The 18124-nt window shown below is 38.7% G+C and overlaps 1 long non-coding RNA gene across 1 annotated transcript; it reads left to right on the top strand.

Moving 5' to 3' along the window:
• The first annotated feature begins 11659 nt into the window (after positions 1-11659).
• LOC148115557 (uncharacterized) lies at positions 11660-16576 on the top strand. Its single transcript, XR_015731972.1, has 3 exons — positions 11660-11722; positions 14348-14593; positions 16491-16576. It is a non-coding gene; the product is annotated as an uncharacterized LOC148115557 (long non-coding RNA).
• Positions 16577-18124: the final 1548 nt, after the last annotated feature.

The raw sequence follows: 18124 nt of genomic DNA, 5'->3' as shown, positions 1-18124 counted from the left end.
CTGGCTCCTTGGGAGCTACCTCAAAATCATGGTGAGGATAAACTGCAGATTGCAGCAGTTCTAGTCTGTAAGAAGCATCTGAGATAGGCCTTGAGATAGGTTTGGAGGTAGTTCCACAAGACCAAGGGCGGGCCATTATGGCCGCATTATGACCTGTGGACTTCAACTCCCAGAATTCCTGAACCAGCTAGCTCAGGAATTCTAGGAGTTGAAAGTTGAAAGAGCCTTGATAGTACAGTGGTCTAAGCACCCTGTTATTAACACAGCTGCCTGCAATTACTGCAAGTTCAAATCTCACCAGGCTCAAGGTTGACTCAGCCTTCCATCCTTTCTAAGGTAGGTGAAATGAGGACCCAGTTTGTGGGGGCAATAAGCTGACTTTGTATAAATATACAAAAGTGTGAAGGCTATTGCTTAACGCATTGTAAGCTGCCCTGAGTCTCTGGAGAAGGGCGGCATATAAATCAAATAAAAAAAAAAAAGTCCACAGGTCATAAAGGCCCCATAGTTGCCCATCCTTGCACAAGAGTCTAAGAGGGTGGAACATTTCAGAAGATTGATGCAAGTTGAATTCTGAAAGAAGCTGTCCAGCTTCTTCCCCAAAAAGAGGAGAGAAGAATGCAAGACATGGTGACAGTTGCCTGTCTTTGTAATATCCCAGGATAGCTAGCTAAATACTAGCTTGCTTTTTCTCCTGGTTCCTTTGTGAAACCAGGACCTCATATTTATCAAGGTACCAGCATCCATTCTATTAAAGATGCACTTCTTAATTTCATAGCTGCTTTTCTTTCCAGATTTTCAAAACTCGGGTAGATAACGCTGAGATATGATCCTAATGGGTTTATACAAATTGGATTCAGGTTGCCAAATGGGGCTGATGCGATCATCTTTGAACCAACGGCACAGTTGAGGAAAGCCACTGGCTCATTGTCATATTCGATGTGCTCATCCACATCTAAATTAGGCCAATAATGTTTCTGATTTAGTTGATGTAGCCAAACCTCTTTGTAGTGATGGAAATGAAATCCAGCGTTGGCTTCAGGCTTAACCCAAGTTAATCTCTATAATTCATTATAGCATTAGGGAAAACACATCAAAGCAGGAATCAATAATGGTATACCTGTTTCCAGTTTCAAGTTAGCAGAATGCCAGTCACTATTAACACAGTGATCAATGCAATTCTGTGGCAAAATTCTTCTCCCACTTTTTAAATGGAAAAAAATTCTGTCTGTCCATCCGTCCATCCATCCATCCATCCCTCTCTACCTACCTACCTACCTACCTATCTACCTATCTATCCCTCATATATCTCTCATCTGTCTGTTCTATCTATCTATCTATTGTCTATCTATCTATATATCATCCATTATCTATCTATCCCTCTATCTCTCATCTGTCTGTCTGTCTGTCTGTCTGTCTATTATCTGTCTATCTATCTATCTATCTATCTATCTATCTATCTATCTATTTATCATCCATTATCTATCTATCTATCTATCTATCTATCTATCTATCTATCTATCTATCTATCCATCCATCCATCCATCCATCCATCTTTTATCTCTCACTTTAAAATTAGGGGGAATTATTTAAAGATAAAATTCCTAATGAAATATAAAATGCAGCTCACTCCTCCAGATTAAAACATAGTTAATTTAAAAACTACAAATTCATAAGTAACTTCTACTTTTTGTTTGTTTGTTTAATTTTGTTTCAGGTTCATCATTTTAATCTGGTTAGTTAGAGCCTCTTTTAAAGTCACCCTTGCAGGTAAGTTTTTCATTGAATATGTCAAGAAGTATCCACTTCGGTTAAAAAATAAAGTTGGGGGCCCAATCCAGATCAGGATTTGGCAAGGAAAAGTTAACTGTTTCAACAAATTATTTTTTTCAAGCCACTAAAAGCTTTGGTGGGGAACTCCCCCTCCCCACCCCCGGGGAAAAAGGGCAAGAGATTTCTAGCTGCTTTCTCTACCAAACACTTCAGGCTTTAAATAAGACAGAAAGAGTAATGCATTTTGACCTTTAGCAGACATTGAGTATATCCAGAATTTTTCCAAGGCTGCCAATGTCCTCCAGTGAAAACATTTTAAATATGTTTAAATAAAAACACAAGTCATTTACACCTGACTTCATGAAGCATACTCTCTTCAGATCAGTGATGGGTTTCTACTGGTTCACCCCGGATCGGTAGTGAACCAGTAGTGGTGGTGGTGGCGGAAGGCTCTTCCCCCCCTGCCTGGACGTCATCATGGACGCTTTGCGCATGCGCAGAAGATTCTGCACATGCACAGAAGTACTACGTGTGCATGAAGCAAGCATGTGCACGCACACACTCCTGGTTGCGAACCGGTAGCAAAGGTAAGTGGAACCCACCACTGCTTCAGATGTTTCAAGAGGGCATGTCTCAAAATTCCTGGCTGGATTAAAGCAAGATCTGTTATGGAACATCTGGCTGCATGAGACCTAACCCTTGCAAGAAAAACTCCAACATGAAGCTCAACAGTAGCAATTGTGAGAGGGATCTAGGTGTCCTACTGAACCACCACTTAAATATGAGCCAGAAGTATGCTGCAGCTGCCATAAAAGCTAATACAATCCTAGGTTGCATCAACAGAGGGATAGTTTTAAAATTATATGAAGTTATAGCGCTGCTTTATACTGCCCTGATGAGACCACACTGGGAATACTGCACCCAATTCTGCACCCAATCACCTGGTCACCGTGATACAAAAAAGACGTTGAGACCCTAGAATGAGTGCAGAGAAGAGCAACAAAGATGATAAGGGATCTGGAGGCTAAATCCATATGATGAACTATTAAGGGAATGTCTATCTATTGTTAGACTGTCTAGTCCACGGGTGTCAAACTTATGGCGTCACGTTTCTGTCACGTGATGTTTCATGACGTTTTCCCCCTTCACAGACATGAGTTGCGCGTGCCCTGTGTGTGATGCATCAGGCCCGTGGGTCACCAGTTTGACACCCCTGGTCTAACCTAACAAAGAGAAGGACTACGGGTGATACAATAGCAATCTTCCAGCACTTGAAGAGCTGTCACAGAGAAGAGAGCAAAGCAATTGAGGGCAGGATAAGAAGTAATGGGTGGAAGATCATTAAACAGAGATCCAATCTAGAACTAAAGAGAACTGTCCTGATAGCAAGAACAAATAATCAGTGGAACAACTTGCCTCCAGAAGTTGTGAATGCTCCAACGCTGGAAGTTTTTAAGAAGAGATTGGAAAACCATTTGTCTGAAATAGTGTAGGGTCTCCTGCTCAAACAGGGGATTGGAGTAGAAGACCATCAAGGTCCCTGCCAGCCCTATTGTCCTATCTTCTGTGTTCTAAATCCCATTCACATCTAGTTCCCTAAAGTGTTACTGAAATTAAATAATTAGTTTTGCATTTCCTTTCTTGAGAAATGTATCCATTGTACATTGCACGCCAGTAAGCAGCAATGTGTCAATACATTGGAAGGGGGGGGGGAGCTGTCTAAAATCTTGCTCAATATGCTGGTGCCACCTCCTGGAAAGAAAACACTTTGCCAGAATACTGCACTGCACCTTTCTCCATTATTAAAGAAGTTATTTATTTGATTGAAGTGAAGACATGCTGGCAAATATACGGATTGGCTTCTTGGAATATATTACGCAGAAAAGACCATGTGTATGCATTGCATCTTAAGAATTACTTTGGACAAAGACTGTGTTTGCTGTAATGGAGCATCAGGTCGTCTCTCACATTTCCAAGATTGTATGTGAATTTAGCAGGGAACAATGTTTAAAATGGCACACATTTTAGTGATTCGTTTATGAGAAGCATTTATTAACCGTTCTTCAGCTATGAGTACCTAAAAATGTAAAATACAGTCACAAGAAATAAAATTGCAAATGCTTGGAACATGCAAGATTTAAAATCCAGGATGACGTAAACTCTATATAAATTGAGTTCCATTCCTAGTGACCATCCAGGTTCATCCATGGCATTTCTGGAACAATACAAAGAAAAGTTTCTATTGCCTTCTTCCAAAGTCTTTTTTTTCTTCTTCCAGATTTCCTAGTACTTTCCAGTGTAACAATCCCATATAAATTATACCGAATCCATTTCAAATATATATAATGTTAAAAGCCTTGAGCAAGTTAAAGTTTTTAACTGGCAACAAGATGGTGATACTAACCCTTAGAGAAGGAAGATTTCTATAAATGGGTTGCCATAGATGACAGCAGGATGAGTACCTTAATTTAGTAGCTGGATAGGTTAATACAGCAGAAAATAATCCTTTAGATATTTTGATAGCGGATTGTAAAGTTGAGGGCCTTCTGCCAAATCACTCAAAAGAACATTTTCTATAATCTGGGTACCAATACAGATAGTCCTTGACTTACAACCATTTGTTTAATGACCATTTGAAGTTACAACAGCATTGAAAAAAGTGACTTATGACCATTTTTCACAGAACTGGGGTCACGTGATCAAAATTCAGATGCTTGGCAACTGCATGTATTTATGACAGTTGCAGTATCACTTGATCATCTTTTGTGACCTTCTGGCAAGCAAAGTCAATGGGAAGCCAGATTTGCTTAACAACAGTGTTACTAATTTAGCAACTGTAGTGATTCACTTAACAACTGTAAAATAGGGCAAAACTCACTTAATAACTGTTAGCAACATACCGTATTTTTCGGAGTATAAGATGCACCATACTATAAGACGCACCTATCTTTTTTGGTGAGGAAAAGAAGAAAAAGAAATCTGCCTCTGCCTCTGCCTCTGAGCAATTTTGCCTCCTTGCAGCAAACAGCAAACAGCCTGCTTTACTTTCATTTTCGTTTTCAGCATAGCTTGATTAGCACAAGGAAAAAAAAAAATCTGCTCCATCAATTTACCTCTTTGCAGCAAGCAAAACAGCTGAGAGCAAAACAGCTGAGAGGTGGGAGGCCGATCCAATCAACTTGTGCTAATTAGGCTGTGCTGAAGCTGAAAGGAGCTGTTTTTTCTTGCTGTTTGCTGCAAGGAGGCAACTACTGCGAGGCAGAGGCCAAAGGGTGGGGACCAGTGGGTGGGCGGGGCTACATTCGGTGTATAAAACGCACCTAAATTTTTATCCCCTTTTAGGGGGGAAAAAGGTGCGTCTTATACTCCAAAAAATATGGTAAATTTTGGGCTCAGTTGTGGTTGTAAGTCCAGGACAGAGGTGGGTTTCAGCAGGTTCTGACTAGTTCTGGAGAACCAGTAGTAGAAATTTTGAGTAGTTCAGAGAACTGGTAAATACCACCTCTGATTGGCCCCACCCCCCATCTATTCTCTGCCTCCCAAGTCCCAGCTGATTGGGAGGAAATGGGGATTTTGCAGTAACTTTCCCCTGGAGTGGGAATGGAATGGAGATTTTACAGTATCCTTCCCCTGCCACGCCTGCCATGCCACACCCACCAAGCCACACCCACAGAACCGGTAGTAAAAAATTTTGAAACCCACCACTGGTCCAGGACTACCTGTCAACTATCCAAAAGGCCACCTCTTTATCACCTCTGGGGAAAGGTCTTTTAAAGTGATGTTTCTGAATCTTGGCAACATTAATGGTTTAGAAAAACCTAAACATGGAGGATTTCGACTCCCAGAATTCCCCAGCCAGCCAAGTCTCCAAGATTGAGAAATACAGTTCTAAAAGAGGGGAGCTATGATAGAGAAAGCTCTTCATTCAAACCACTGAAAGGCAATTGTGTGCAGCAAAATTCTAATCTTGGAAAGGAAAGAACTGTAGGAAGGAAGCATGTAATGGGTTCTGACTATGCAGTGCCATGGATCCTACATTAAATCTTCAGCATAAGGCAATTCACTCCATCTGGCCCACAAGCCAGATGTGAAAGTGGTGGGAATGATCCACTAGCATACCTGGAGGGCTCCGCTGGGAAACAGCTGTCACAGGAAAAGCTCATTTGATGAACTGTTCTTTTGTTAATTTCTGGACTTTCACAGAGATTGTAAAACTCAATACTTCTTGCATCTGCAGTTTTCCAAGCCCGAAATTACTGCCCAGTTCCCATGAGAAAGTAGCAGGAAAGCACAATGTGAATATGTAACTTGAGACTATTCACTGTACGATCAGAACTCTGATTGTACAGAACATAAATTGATCAGCAAAATAAATAAATAAATAAATAAATAAATAAATAAATAAATAAATAAATAAATAAATAAAATGTTAGGTGTTTCTTCAAATGGTGACTTGTGGTGGCAGGTTAATTTTGTTCAAGATTATCCCAGTTATTGCACACATAAGAACCATTTCAGTCTTTTCATTCCTCAGTTAATAACAATAGCCATTTAGTTGTCAGAGCAGAACTTAGCAACATCTCTCAAGGAACAATGAACTAATAAGTACAATGCACAGAAGATTTAAATAACAAAGCATTAAATCCTTCTTCAGTCTGGTTCCCTTCCAAAATGAGTTGGGCCTACAGTTCCTATGGCTCCCTGCCAGCCTGCTGAGTGGGAATTTCAAGAGTTGGAATCCTATCACATCTGCCATACATGGACCAGGGAAGGCTGGAATAGAATAGAATAGAATAGAATAGAATAGAATAGAATAGAATAGAATAGAATAGAATAGAATAGAATAGAATAGAATTTTTTATTGACCAAGTGTGCTTGGACACACAAGGAATTTGTCTTGGTGCATATACTCTCAGTGTACATAAAATAAAAGATATGTTTTATTTTAAAATAAAAGAAGGTATATTTACCTAAAAAAAGCTTGAACATCCAGATCTAGCCATTCATGACATTCCTTTCAGACAGACAGACCAGATCAAAAATTCATAAGAAATACTAAAACACTATTATATAGGCTACAATGACAGCATCTTGAAAACCTGGCAACAATCTTGAGTTTTTTTCTCATGCTTTCCTGTTTTCTGAATGTTAATGTATTAATGGTAGTGGTATATTTTCTCCATGACCATCTCCGTATTCCATTACATACATGCCAGAATCCTTTATAATGCTATGATATGATATGAGAAAGCATTTTATAAATAGCAATAGCAATAGCACTTAGAATAGAATAGAATTTATTTTTTTATTGGCCAAGGAATTTGTCTTGGTGCATATGCTCTCAGTGTACATAAAAGAAAAGATACATTCATCAAGAATCATAAGGTACAACACTTAATGATAGTCATAGGGTACAAATAAGCAATCAGGAACAATATCAATATAAATCGTAAGGATACAAGCAACAAAGTTACAGTCATACAGTCATAAGTGGAAGGAGATGGGTGTGGGAACGATGAGAAGATTAATAGTAGTGCAGACTTAGTAAATAGTGTTGAGGGAATTATTTGTTTAGCAGAGTGATGGCGTTTGGGAAAAAAACTGTTCTTGTGTCTAGTTGTTCTGGTGTGCAGTGCTCTATAGCGTCGTTTTGAGGGTAGGAGTTGAAACAGTTTGTGTCCAGGATGTGAGGGGTCACATATTTTCACAGCCCTCTTTTTGACTCGTGCAGTTTACAGATCCTCAATGGAAGGCAGGTTGGTAGCAATTGTTTTTTCTGCGGTTCTAATTATCCTCTGAAGTCTGTGTCTCTATTGTTGGGTTGCAGAACCAAACCAGACAGTTATAGAGGTGCAGATGACAGACATATACTTAGACTTATATACCGCTTCACAAAGTCAGCCTATTGTCCCCAACAATCTAGGTCCTCATTTTACCCACCTCGGAACGATGGAAGGCTGAGTCAACCTTGAGCCTGGTGAGATTTGAAGTGCCAAATTGCAGGTAGCCGTCAGTCAGCAGAAGTAGCCTGCAGTACTGCATTCTAACCACTGTGTCACTGTGGCTCACCATGGCAAATATTTGCTACATAATGTTTTATTCATATATTATAGTTCTCTCCAGATTATTTTCTTAGCAATAATATAGAGTGGTTTAATATTGCTTCTTTCTGAGAGTTGGGACTTTTTTTGCAGGTTGGGGATGTTTCAATCTAGCTAGAGTCCTGAGATTTTCTGTTGGCCTTTCATCCAAGTAGGAATAAATTTGTCATGTCTTATTTAGCTTTTCTGACATCAGCCAAATTCAGATAGATACTACCACCTGCTGTAAATATGGATTATTTTATGAAATAATAAGTGTGCAAGCAAATAACCAAGAGAGCTAGGTGAAGGTATTATTTCCTAAAAACATTGAAAAAACCTCTGAAGAAAGCAATATAAACCATTTTCTTGTCATTGCTAAAAACCTGCTTGTTGCATCCATAAAATCATTGGAGCTGAATGTGACGTGATGAAAATTATATCTTTTTTAAGGCAGAAAAGCAATATGAAGCTTCCTACAATCACCTCAAACTATAGATGTGTGGTATATTGATTAATTAATGAAATCAATATATTAAATGTGCACTCTTTCCCTGCTTTCCAAGAGAAAAGCATCCATGAATTTAGTACCCAAGATGAAACATTCACAAGCCCCTTTCTCTCTACCAGGTAGAAAAACCAAAATAAGTATTCATTAAAGAACCACATGCTACTCATAACATCCAAAACAAAGCTCCCTTAAACCGTTTTTAAAAACAAACAACTATGCTGCTATTCTTGCCCTTTTAACATCAGCTGCTATAATTGTACAGATGGCATTTTTGAAATTGTGCAATAAACAGCCACAAACAAAGAGCAATCTACCAGTAGTATGACCATTCTGATTGGCCAATACCATCATCATCATCATCATCATCATCATCATCACATCATCATCATCAAAATGAAAACTCAGCAGGTTTGGTCATCTAGCCAGGAAATAATCAAATAAATGAAAATAATAAAATAAAATAAATCTGGCTGGCTAAACAGATGATGAGGAGCCTGTCTTCTAGCAAATGATTGTTTTGTATTTGAAAGCAGGTAGTCCTTGACACACGACCACAATTGAGCCCAAAATTTCTGTTGCTAAGTGAATCATTGAGTTTTGCTCCATTTTATGACCATTATTGCCACAGTTGCTAAGTGAATCACTGCAGTTGTTAAGTTAGTAAAATGGTCTTTAAGTGAATCTAGCATCCCCATTGACTTTGCTTGTCAGAAGATCTCAAAAAGTCATCACATGACTCCTGGGATACTGCAACCATCAATACGAGTCAGTTGCCAAGCATCTGAATTTTGATCACATGGCCATGAGGTTGCTGCAACGGTCGTAAGTGTGAAAAACAGTCATAAGTCACTTTTTTCAGCGCTGTTGGAACTTCAAGCAATCACTAAACAACTGTGGTAGTCAAGGCTGACTTTGTATAAAATATACAAAAGTATGAAGGCTATTGCTTAACGCATTGTAAGCCGCCCTGAGTCTCCGGAGAAGGGCGGCATATAAATAATTTTTTTTTTTTTAAAAAAAGGGCTACCTGTAATATGACCTGTTTCCAAACATGTGTTCTTGCTGGAAAAGATTTGGAACCCCAATGTATTTCAGTTATCTTTTTACCTCAGTATAATAATCTCTTTATCTGAATTTCACATCTTAGGACAATGCACTGACCTAAAAAACAGCCACCTCCCAATTAACCCAAAAGAAAAGTCCAATTCTCTTGAATGCCACGAAGAAACATAAAGCAAGGAATGACAAAGGATGTTAAAGGACATCTTACTTCTGTCTACACAGAATCCTGAGATTTCCCAGTGAAACTTATGGTAGTGAAATCAAATTTTAATCTCTCTCTCTCTCTCTCTCTCTCTCTCTCTCTCTCTCTCTCTCTCTCTCTCTCTCTCTCTCTCTTTCTCTCTCTCTCTCTCCCTCCCTCTCTCCCCCTCCCCCTCCCCTCTTTCCCTCTTTCTTTCTCTCTCTTCCTGCTGCACTACAGCTGTAAGTCTTCTCAGGGCCAAATGACAACCAAGTCCCAGGGGTTGCAATTCAGAGGCCCCCAGAAGGAAGATAGTTTTAAACAATTTGTTCCTAATTGAAAAAGGTCACATAAGGCAGGCTTTACATAAGTTTACATAACAAAGCACAATTCTGTTCCATAAAATGATTAATTCCCGTCATTACACATCAAACAAAACCTCTTACAAAACATTATTGTCTCTGCCCACACTGCATGGCTAGAGTGCTTCCCGGGTTTCATTTGTAATCACTGACTCCTTTGACAGAGACTTAATTCTCTGGCATTAATTCAGGCCCAAGGAATTTGTGAATGGGAACCGAGTAGGTTGGCTTCTAATGAGTGAGATGTGTTGCACTTGTATTGTGGCAGGAAAAAGACAACAGCCCTTTAGATGGCATTTGGGCTTTATGAGGATGGTTGCTTGATTGAGGAAAAGTGGCCGGGATACACAAAAAGCTCTTGTTTGCCTTTTCAAGATTAGGGCGTTGAGAAGTTTCACCATGTGAAAATAATAGATGGTTGCTTCGATGTGGTTAAAATCTTTCTGAACCATGCTGCGGTAACTAGAGCAGCATGTTGTGTACCAACCCACAGAACTTCCTGTGTGATCACTGGATAAACCATTCCAACCAATAGGTAGGGTTTGCGACAGCAGAGTAGAATGAGCAAGTGGTGGTTTTCCATGCTCCAAGCTGCAACACACTAGGTAGAGGGAAATATGAATGAGGAAAGGCAGAAAATCATCCCTCATCATCTTTAAACTAACAAGCTGGCCCTGCCATATGCAGATCACGCACCATATGCAGATCTTCAGCCATAGAACTGAAGAATTTGATATACAGAATTTGAATATATATATATATGTGTGTGTGTGTGTGTGTGTATGTATATGTATATGTATATGTATATGTATATGTATATGTATATACAATTTTAATTGTAATCTTTATTTCCTTCTGGAGTCCTGTTTGTAGCCATGATGGCACAGTGATTAGAGTCCAGTACTGCAGGCTACTTCTGCTGACTGCTGGCTGTCTGCAATTTGGCACTTCAAATCTCACCAGGCTCAAGGTTGACTCAGCCTTCCATCCTTCCAAGGTGGGTAAAATGAGGACCCAAATTGTTGGGGGCAATATGCTGATTCTGTAAACCACTTAGAGAGGGCTGTAAAGCACTGTAAAGCGGTATATAAATTTAAGTGCTATTGCTATTGCTCTTGTAACATCTTATTTATAAAAAAAGAATTCAAAATATAGGCATTTTCTCACATGAAGGATTCATTATAGTCCCAGTTAGGACTTAAAGGCTAGACCAGGGGTGTCAAACTCATGTCGTTATGGCAGCATCACATGATGTATCAGGACTTTTTTCCCCTTTGCTAAACTGGGCATGGGCTCGCGGACGCATCTGGTCCGCGAGCTGCGAGCTACTAGTGTAGCCCTGGGCTATACTATAGACTACCCTTTACAGGCAGTCAGATGAACAGCTAAAGCTTGCAAAGACTCAGATACAGTTAGACATAGTTACGTATTATGTGTTTTATTTAAGACAAAGTACTAGATTTTGAATGTTATTTCCAGTATATATGAAATATTTTAAAAGGTGATCTTTGTCTGAGGCTAAGATAATTCAATTCAGGAAGGATTTTTTCCCCTCCATCTTGGAGCTTGGCTTTCAGTATACAGAATGTATTTTTGATAGGTCCCCTGGCACAAAAAATATTTGTATTCATTTTAACCCTAACCCTTGCATAAAATTATCACTGGATTAAAATAACTGGTTATTGATTGCAGAGTTGGAAGCGGATTAAACGGGAGGCACATCACAAGCAGGCACAAGTCTACATTTGCAAAGGTGGGTCAATATGGAAGCTTGGTTATTTGTACTGCATTATGTTTTTATGTGTTTTCTTTTTGATATTGTGAGCTGCCCAGAGTCATTTAGGAGTTGGGTGGTGACATAAACCTAGAACTATGATCATTGCTTTTATAAAGCATTTATCCCTCTCTTTCCACTTTGATGACATAAACCTAGAGCCATGATCAATTGCTTTTATAAAGCATTTATCCCGCTCTTTCCACTCAAAAATCATATTTATTTTCTATTCACAATTTTAAAGCTATTTATTGACATTTATTCCTTGAAGGGATGGGTTGGATCAGACAAAACAACTCATTAAATTGTCAGATTTAATGTCAACACTGTAGCAATGATTGCATCTGAAAGTTGAATAATCCGGCTGTTTATATGTCTATGTGTTATAGAGAAAGATAATAAAAAATACACGCTTCTCTTTTTGCTTAGCTCTTCTACACAATCAGAACTGGCAACACCACATCTTTTGCTTCATTAATATGAACTGCCTTGGAAATCACTGAAAAACAACTGTGATAAGTGTAAACAGCTGAGAAACTCTTTCAGGTGGCTGTTTTGAACTCAGGGTGCTAATCTACAAAAGCTAAAAACTCTAATCTTTCATTAACATAAATGTTTCCCCAAGTCAAGCTGGTGGCTTTATGGATGCATACATGAAGTTGCTTTGAAGCAATAATTCATCCCTGATAATTTATTCCAAGGGGGGGGGGTTGGTTTTAGTTTTTAAAGACTTCCCAATCTAGCCTATCATCTTGAAACTCCCTGAGGTGTTCCATTCAAGAATTAAGTACCGTGTTTTCCCGAAAATAAAACCTATTCAGAAAGTAAGTCCTAGCTTGATGTTTACACGTGTGTCCAATATAAGCCCTACCCCCAAAATAAGCCCTAATTAAGACTCCACCCACTACAGGGTGCACAGGTAAAAATTAAGATAGAGAGGGGATGTGGGAGTGGAGCTGCCTTACTACCTACCTTCGGATAGTTGGCTCGCACACCTTGGCCCATTTCTTTTGCTGCAACTGGCAAGGCTTTCCTGAAGGCCTCTGAAGCCAATAACAGAGCTAAGGATCTATCTGGAGCTTTGTTATCAGCTAAAGAGGCTTTTCCTAAAGGCCTTTCCTGAAGGCCTCTCTAGCTGGTGTTGCCAGACAAAGAAGTTCCCGAAGGCCTCTGATAGGCTGGGGGCAATGAGCGCAAGTGAGGTGAGTCAGTGGATGACATCCCCACCCCAAAAAAATAAGACATGGTGTCTTTTCTGGTGGCAAAAAAGATATAAGACAGGGTCTTATTTTCAGGGAAACACGGTAAGTCCAAGCTTGCTTAGCTTTGGAGCCCAATCAAGATCATAGAATCATAGGGTTGGAAAGAACCTGGGAGTTCTTATAGTCCAGCCTCCTGTCCTGGGCAGGAATTCTCAGCTCATCTCCAACAGACACCTGTCTAATTTTTTCTTAAAGACCCAGGATTGCAGGACCCCCACAATTCTGGAGGCAAGTTTAAAAACTCTCATAGTTAGGAAATTTGGCCTTATTCTGAGTTTGGCCTTATATGAAGCTTTCAATCATTGGTGCTTGTCTATGCTTGTTCCCTGTGATAACCGAAGGATGCTATCCTTCCTCTTAACCTTTAGTTTTTAGGCTATACTCTATAAAGAGTTCTCTAGACAGACTCTAGAAAGAGCGCAGAGAAGAGCCACAAAAATGATTAGGGGAATGAAGGCTAAAACATATAAAGAATGGTTGCTGGAATTGGGTATGTCTAGTTTAATGAAAAGAAGGACTAGGGGTGACATGATAGCAGGGTTCCAATATCTCAGGGGCTGCCACAAAGAAGAGGGAGTCAAGCTATTCTCCAAAGCACCTGAGGGCAGGATAAGAAGCAATGGATGGAAATTAATCAAGGAGAGAAGCAACCTAGAACTAAGGAGAAATTCGCCTGACAAAACAATTAATCAGTGAAACAACTTGCCTTCAGAAGTTGTGAATTAGTTTAGTTAGTTTAGTTTAGTTTTATTAAATTTGTATACTGCCCTACTCCCGAAGGACTCAGGGCAGTGAACAGGCACAAGATAAAATACAGAAATACAAAAGTTAAAAACAATTTAAAACCAAGTTAAATAATATTGGCCCACGACAATTAAAATCCCAATAAATTTAAAACAAATTAAAATTTCAATTTAAAATTTAAAATTTAAAAGAAAGGGGAGAAAAATTAGGCCAGGCCGGCTTGCTGGAATAAGAGAGTCTTAAGAGCACAGCGGAAGGTGCGCAGATTCTCCAACATTTGAAGTTTTTAAGAAGAGAGAGCACAATCATTTGTTTGAAATGGTACAGGGTTTCCTGCCTGAGCAAGGGGTTGGATTAGAAGACCTCCAAGGTCCCTTCCAATTCTATTATTTTGCTATTCTGTCTCCGTTGAACTTTCTTGTTTTTATGCCACACTTACTTGGTTCCTTTAACTACTCATTATAGCAATGTTTCCCAACTTGGTAGATGAAGTCCATACATCTTAAAGTTATCAAGTTTGAAAAACACTGCCTTATAAGATTTAGTTACTATGTCCTTCAATGTCTTCCAATATTCCTCTTTTTTACATTATTTTCAGGTTCTCCGCATCTTTTTTGTTACTTGGCAGCCCAAACTGGACAGATTATTGCAGGTACAGTCTGCACAGAGTAACATAGAGTAGAACTATCACTCCCTGTGATCTCAGCATTATACCTCTGTGGATGCTCAAGACTATATTGGCTCTTTTGATCAGTTCCTTTATAGGCACACAGTTTGCACACTTCCTTTTCTAATTACTTTCAGAAATTGCTTTGCATTTCAGCTACCGGTTTTACAGCACCAGGTGAGTTTCCTTCAATCAATACCAAAACAACTTTTAAATGAAAGTTTAAGGACTTTAAATGTTTTTAAAAATAAAAATAAAAAGTAAAATGGTGATTAGACTATTGATTTTGGAAAGTCACAAATGGTCCAGATGGATTTGAAATAAGATTTTGAGATTAATTATAAGAATCCTTCCTATGGGAAAATGCAGTTTTGAATTCTTTAAAAATGATAGGATGAAATTTTGAAGGTTGGACACTAGAGGCAACAAGAAAGAACCTAACATTACAAATAAAGGAGATAAATGTTTAAATTTGACTTGCTAATACAGAATGGAGCAAAATTCTTTAACATTGGGTGTATTGAAGAATATCTATAAACAATGAATGTCTGCCATTATAGATAAACTATGTTTAAATTGTGTTATGGAACAAGAATATGTTTTACCAGACAAGATTGAGACTGATCTGAAAGTGGATTTAAAAATGATAGGCTACAGGAATTATATTGGGAAAAGATGCTGTATAGGATATACTATACAAAATGAACTTGACTGATGGCTTCATAATTAAAAGGGATAACAAGCCAAAAGAGTGACCTGGATAACTTGTCTACATTAGATTAACAGAAGAGACTTATTAACATTTTGGAAAAAAAAATTATGAGAAGTGACAAAGAAAAAAATGTAAAGAAAGAAAGGATTAAAGATCAAGAATATCAAACGGAAGGAATATATAATTGATTTATTTCATCAAGATTAAAATAGATCTGTGGTTATGTTTGGTAACCTTTAATGGACTTTTGCTGAACAGGACACAACCACAAGGCTTTAAGGATTGGTTATAGATAAGACATGAGATATGGGAAGAAGAGTTCATTTGTTGCATTTTAAGAGAAAGTATGTTATTAAAATTGTTTATACTTGTAATGAAATGGGAAGTCACTTCCTTATATATTTCCTTTCTTTTTCTTTACCATATAATTGTTTTTCTTTCCACTTTTCTTTCCATTTTTTCTTCTTTTCTGCACTTTCTATTTTTTTTTTAGTTTGCATTAGTTTAATTTTTTAATTTTAATGTTTCATAAAATAGCTATTAAAAAAAAGAACAAGTTAGATTTCCAAAGTGCTGCTTCCAAATTGGTATCATCCTTAAACTGTTTTGTAACTTTTAACTGCCATTGTTCAGATTGGTTGGGATCTGTGACTGAAATAAAAATGAAATTCAGCATCTGTACCAGGCTAATGACATTCATTCAATTGTAGGATTGTGGCTTAGAAGAAGAGGGTGAATCCAATGCAATAATATATTGAAACAGATGAGGAAATCTATTGAAGGCAAACTGTAAAAAGCCTCATAATGTAGCCTGCATTGTTTGCCTATTTTCCTGTATTGGATCTCTGCAATTGTGTTTCTCTGATTTGCTTGCTCTTTTTCTCCCTCTTTTGCAATTGTCACAATCAAAGAATGTAATGCTGAAATAGGTATTGCCTCTTTTATTGAAATATGAGTATTTCTGAAAAAAACAGATGAGTTCTAAGACTAATGAACCATTTGGTCCAGACATGGCCTATAATAATTTTGAGATCTGCTCATACCAATCATCCGGAAATATCCAGATCTCCCTGTGCCACAAAAGGAGAATAAAGGATTCTAAGATCAGGCTGCTACAGAAAATTTATTTTTAGAAAGGAATGATGAGCCTTCATTGAACTTCAAGTCTAAATGTAAAGGAATCTGTGGCCTTCCAGGGGTTCCAGACTAGAGCTCTCAGCATTTCCAAACCTCCTAAGAAATGGTAATAGATGAAGCTCAATGAGAACTGGAGAGACCAACAGATTCTCTGATGTATTAAACTTAAGTTCATACTGTATAAAAATTGATTCTTCAAACATTTACATTGATGGTATCTTCCAGAAGAAGGAGGTGATGAAGTTGGGACCAACCACAGAAGCACTTTACCCAATACTCTATTCTCACAATACTTGGTACTCAGGAGGAAGGAGGAGAAGGAGGAATGAGGTAAAAGTGGGATTAATTTATAGGAAGGCATATTGCATGACGAGTAAGAAAAATATTCTAATGGTAAAAGCAAAGTAAGAGTGAAACTAGTTACTGAACTAAAAAGAGAATTCCACATTACAGGACATGTAAAGAGTCCAGACAGCATTCTCTTGGGAATACTTTAATTTGAATTTTTGCATGGAGTAGGAGCTGATTGCTTGGCCTAAATGGACCTTTCCAGCTTGATGACTATGATTATTTATCATCTACACTAGATATCAGTCTATTTCTGGGCCTAGATTAAAGTGGCCAGTCCAAAATATCATATTAAACTCATTTTCATGGAATATCTTTAACAGAAGATCCTGGTGCAATATAATGATTAAAGTTTTGGACTAGGAGCTATGAGAATTGAGATCTAGTCTAGCTTCAACCACAGAAGCTTTTAGTGACTTTTAGATGGTCATTATTTCTCAGCCCATGTTACTACACAGGTTACTGGGGAACATGGGAAAATAAATTTTGTACTGTGCTTACTTACTTATGTGTCATTGAGTTGTCTTCAATTTCTAGAAACAACATAGACTTTTTTTCATGAGGTGTCAATATTCTTCCTATATTGCTTCTGTAAAGTCCAACTTTTATTTCCACAGAGTATCACAGGAAATACTATGACTTGCACAATTCAAATTAGAATTGTGCTGCACTTACCTATACCTATGCTTTTCACCATGTGAAAAGCAGTAAAAGCATTTGATTTAGCGCTATTATTTTCTTTCCTATATTTGATTTAAATCAAAACAAATCTTCATATCACATGCCCAAGCTGAAGTAGCTTTCTCTAGTTTGTTAATCTCTAAACACAATAGAATCCATTATTTTCATCCACAATGGTGGTTGCCAAGGGAAGAAACACCTGAATCAGGGATGTCAAACTCAAGGTCCAGGGGCTGGATCTGGCCCATGGGGCCGCCCTGGAAGCTGCGAAGGACCACCCCGTGGTGCCTCTGCCAGCGAAAACAGAACTTGGGAGGGCTGCATGTAGCCCTCCTCAGCTCCATTTTCACTGGCAGAGGTTGTAGGAGGTCATCGCAGCCGAAAATGGAGTTTGGGAGCCCGTGTCAGCTTCCAAGCTGCCATAAGGAAGGAGAGAAGAGGCTTGAACTTTCACCTACTTAATTCCCCTGAAGAACTGTCTCCACGGAGATGGGATGGGAGGGGGGACATTCTTGTGAACTGACAGAGATGGGATGAGAAGAGTGGCTTGGAAGATGGCCAATGAGACGCAGAGAATTGGGAACCGGAAAGAGAGGTTTTTGGGGGGCCAAAGTTCAGTGCTAACTGCGCATTGAGTCAGGGTCAGTTCGTTATGCTCAATAAAGAGAAAAATTTCCTCCAAGATCGGGCGTTTGGAAATTCATTTATTTGGAGATAACAACGAAGCTTGACAGACCGCTTTTGCTGGCAGAGTACTCAGGCCACCACAGGCGCCCCCAACACAAGTGATGTTGAGCTGGCCACGCCCACCCTGGCCATGCCCACCCCCC

Source organism: Pantherophis guttatus, chromosome 2, assembly GCF_059756535.1.
Source record: "Pantherophis guttatus breed Tessera chromosome 2, ASM5975653v1, whole genome shotgun sequence".
Classification (NCBI taxonomy): domain Eukaryota; kingdom Metazoa; phylum Chordata; class Lepidosauria; order Squamata; family Colubridae; genus Pantherophis; species Pantherophis guttatus.
The sequence above is the reverse complement of the archived record's forward strand: the minus strand, read 5'-3'. Positions and strand labels throughout refer to the sequence as shown.